The following is a 4,835-nucleotide window of genomic DNA, read 5'->3' on the forward strand; positions in this document are numbered from 1 at the left end:
ACGTGTTGTACACTTAATCCCAAATGCAAAAGTGTTGGGAAGTACGGCCTAATGAGAGGTGATTAGGTCCTGAAATCTCCACCCCCATGAATGGATTAATGCCATTACCACAGGAATGCGTTTGTTATCACAGGAGTGGGTTTGTTACAAAAGGATAAGTTTGGATCCCTTTTTTCCCCTCTCTTATACTCTCTTGACCTTTTGTGTTTCACCATGAAGCAGCAAGAGGTTCCTTGTCAGATGCTGGCACTTCAATCTTGCCTCAGTTTCGTACTTCACAGCCTCCAGGACTGTGAGCCAATAAATTTCTGTTCATTATAAGTTACCCAGTCTGTAATATTCTGTTATAGCCTCACAAAATAGACTAGGAAAAAAAAATCATACTAGGAAGTGGGCTGTTGCTATCACCACTACGTTAAAATGTAGAAGCAGCTTCAGAACTGGGTAATGGGTGGAGGCTGAGACAGTTTTTAAGTCAGTGCTAGCAAAACTCTTTATTGCTGTGAATGGAGCATTAAGAGCATTTCTCAGAAGGCTTTTTTGAGGGCTTAGAACAAGAGGTATAGGGAAAGTCTGAATCTCGTTAGAGATTTTTAAAGTGGTCCTGAATAGAGTGCTGGTAGAAATACAGACAATAAATACCATTCTGATGAGGTGTTAGATGAAAATGAGGAATAAAGTATTGGAATCTGGAGAAAGAGCCATCACTGTTACAAAGTGGCCAAGAACTTGACTGAATTACATCCATGTCTGAGGGCTTTAGAAAAGCAGAACTTAAAAGCAATGAACCAGAATATCTGGTAGAAGTTTCTAAGCAGCAAAGCATTTAGGGTGCTGTGTGGCTTCTTTTAACTGCATATAGTAAAATGAGAGAGGATAGAAATTATTTGAAGATGGAATTTATAATTAAAATGTAAGTGGAATGGAAAGATTTTAAAAATTCACAGCTGGAACATGTAAAGAATGAAAAGTCATATTTAGGAGAGCAAGCCACTGTTTGCTAAATAAATTAATATAGACGGAAGAGATCCAGATCCTATTCATCAAGACAGTGGGAGAATGACTCTGAAAACATTTCAGAGATCTTAAAGGCAAGCTAGAACCCTTAGGGAAGGTTTTCAGAGAGGCACCCATAGGACTACAGCATTTACAGCCCTGTGTCCAATTTTCTGGCTCAGCACTTCTTAACCACCCCAGCCATCAGTTAAGTGGGCCTAAGTGCAGTTTGGGCTACCATTCAGGAAGGTTCACAATACACATGGAGGTAATTCTGCAGGCATGAAGAATGCAAGAGTTCTAGGGACATGGCTTCCTTTACCTAGATTTCAAAGGATGTCATGGACAGCCTTGGGGCTCAGACAGATATTTGTCACAAGAGTGAAGCCGCTGCAGAGAGTCCCTGCTAGGGTAATGCCTGCTGGAACCATGGGAGTAGGACTGCCCCCAAGAATGTAGAACTGGAAAGCCACCAGTGCACAAGTCCAGCCTAGAAAAGTGGCAAGCATGACTGCAATCTGTGAGATCTGCTGCATGAACTGAGCCCAGCAAAGCCATAGCATGAGGGCTGCTCAAAGCCTTGGGGACCCAGCCCCCATCTCAGTGTGCCCACAGGGTGGGACATGGAGTCCAAAAAGATTATTCTCTAGTCTTGATATCTGATATTGTTTACTCTGCTGGGTTTGGGACTTACTTGGGACCTGTTACTCATTTCTTCTTTCCTGTTGCTCTCTTTTGGAATGAAATTGTCTATCCTTTGCCTTCCCACCGTTGTATTTTAAAAGTAGATAACTTGTTTGATTTAACAGGATTATGACTAGAGGGAATTTGCCTGAGAGTAAGTAAAACACTGAGTCTCATTCATATCTGATTTAGATAAGACCCTGAATATTGGACTTTTGAATCGGTGCTGGCATGAGTTAAGTCACTGGAGCAGTTGGGTTGGAATGAATGTATTCTGAATATGAGAAAGACCTGAGTTTTGGGATCCAATGGCAGAATGCTATTGTTCAAATGTGTTCCCCAAAATATATGTGTTGGAACCTTAATTCTCAATGTAACAGTGTTGGGAGATGGGGCCTAATGAGAGGTGATTAGACAACGAAGGCTCTGCCCTCATGAATGAATTAATGTTGTTATCACAGGGGTGCATTTGCAAGTTCACACTCTCTCTCTCTCCTCCTCCTTGCTCCCCATCCCTCCCTCCCTTGTCTCTCCACCTTTCACCATATGGACACAGCAGGGAGGCCCTCACTAGATGCTAGATCTTCAACCTTGGACTTCCCAGCTCAACTTTGAGCCAATAGATTCCTGTTCACTATAAATTACCTAGTCTGTGGTATTTTGTTACAGCATCAAAAAATGGACTAAGACAGTAGCAAAGTGTATTTAGTAAGTCAGATGCTATAATTATACCTAGTTTCAAAAATCATCATGAAAGACCTTGAAAGTTGAGTTAACTCATCCCATCATCTTTATACCTGACACCCCCAAATAGTTCCAACAATCACCTCCGTGGCCTGGAAGGAGTAATCAGGACCTTTGATAGGCAACACAAACACAATTTACCCTGGATTTAAAACATCTTAAAGAGGCTAACAATGGTCAGCTTCTGTGCTTCCGTGGCTTGATTCTGATACTGTCTTTTTCATCTACAGATTGCCATGCCACATGCTACAAATATCATGCCTCTAATCTGCATAGTAATTTGCATGGCATCACTCAGACCTTCCTATTATTCTCTAGGTAGGCTCATCTTTCTACCTGAAACTATTTCATATTCATTTTTAATTCTATGAACCAAAAATCACTAGTGTTGGCATTACGCCAAAATAGCTATGAAATTATAGGGTCTGTGTACCATGAGAGGTCAAAAATGTGAAAACACCAACATATTAATGCTTCCCTCTTCTTAATTTTATAAATTGAAATCCTAAAGAAATCTTCAAAGTCAAACATATTTTAATCAAATGTTTTTCTATGAGGCTTTCTTATTCTGGAAATCATAGCCTTCACTTTTTAAACATCTTTATTTGTATATTACTATCTCCAGGCCGATGTTATAATAGGCGACATGGTGAAAAGAGAAATGTGGCTTGCTCTTGCACTTCTTAGGTTAGAAGCCCTATCTACATTTTTCTTAAGGTGGTCTAAATGTTATGTGTTATTCAAGGGCTCTGCTATTGCATATCTTAATTTTTCCAGGAAAGCCAATTCATCTATAGTAATTGAAAAGAGATGAATACAGATGCTTATGTGCTAAATTAAAATGTTGTCTTTGACCTTTGAATGTTAGAGCATCCAAAGGGGCTATTATCAATGTTCTCTGCAGCTGTTATGGGGAAAGGAGGCATATTTATATGTCAGAGCTTGCAGGAGGAAGTAGGGAAGGCATATGAGCATGGGGCAGAGTATTAACATCATTCCCACTCAGCCTTCCACCCTGTCTTGTGGGTCACCATCATTTGATTATGCCAGTTTCAGAAAATCTGATTAGGTTGTGGTTTAGTTTATTTATTAACAAGATTTTTATAAATTATATTATAAGATGTTTATTTTAATGCATTAGTAACTAGATGTCTTTAAGGAACATTTGAAAAAGATAATCTTGGCAGGAATCTGAGTTAAAAATCATATTCTCCTGTCTCCACATGAAGCCCTGGTCAACATTAATATCTCTACTGTTCCCAAGACAAGTTCAGGGGGACAATTCTATTTCTGGTTGTCACCTCAAGTAAATTCTCCTTCCAGTGTGCCTAACAGGATGGCAGATAATCATGGCCTTTGTCAAGGTGTTCTTGCCTTGTCTTATAAGTTAACAAAATCAAGTAGAAAAAACCAAAGCTATTGATAGTTGTTTATTGTTTATTCGTTTTCAATATCCTGATACTAGTAAGTGTCATATTCTGTGAAGGGGCCTTAGCCTCATTTTTATTAACAAGTCCTATCCTACCTCCCCCATAAAAAGGCAGAGCCCTATTAGAGGGCAGGGGCCATGTCTTCATTGTATCCTAGTGCACAGGTAATGCCAACTTCCTGAAAACTTCACACATGGACTCCAATTTCTGACAATACTCTCATATGTTTTTTCTCATGTTTAATTTTCACAACACAGAGCTTGGACCATGTTGCCCCTACCCACTGCCTGTCATCAATGTTAACCTTCCTACAACCACAAACTCTTCAGCCCAGGCCCTCAGTGATCTGGCCCCCATTTCCCATTCCACCTTGCTCTCTTTTCTCCCTCTCCTACATGATGTCCTCCCTCCAATCAAATTGTACTGCTCTCTGCTGGAGAACATTCCTCCCACCTTTGTAAAGCATTTTCACACAGGATTCCCTTTTCCTAGAAGGCTTTTTCCCATTCCAGTCTCAACCTCTTAGAAGCCATCTCAAATATAACCTTCTTGAGCCCTTTCCTGTTTAACTCCCTTCCAAACATGTGTGAATTTTCCTTCCTTTAAACTTCCATACTTTGTATGTTCCTGAGGCCCATAACATCTCTCTACTTTTAATTTTAGAATTGGTCTGTTTCATCTCTATTCTGGTTTGCAGGTGTTTTGAGGAAGCTGAAGTTATATCTCCAATGTCTATTATATACCTTGTTGTGTCAGATAGGCAGAGTGTCACACACAAACACACATACACCACACCACACAAATATATTTACAAATATCTTTAAAATGCAGCAAAAAGCCACATTCCAGTAGGGATACAATTGCATATAAAAATTCAACATAAGTTTCTGTGGCTACTGAAATCAAATGATGAATAAAAATCAAACTGACATGTTCAGGATATTTTATGTAAATCTTCAGAAAGAAAGCTTCATAAAGACT

Source organism: Nomascus leucogenys, chromosome 3 (assembly GCF_006542625.1).
Source record: "Nomascus leucogenys isolate Asia chromosome 3, Asia_NLE_v1, whole genome shotgun sequence".
Taxonomy (NCBI): domain Eukaryota; kingdom Metazoa; phylum Chordata; class Mammalia; order Primates; family Hylobatidae; genus Nomascus; species Nomascus leucogenys.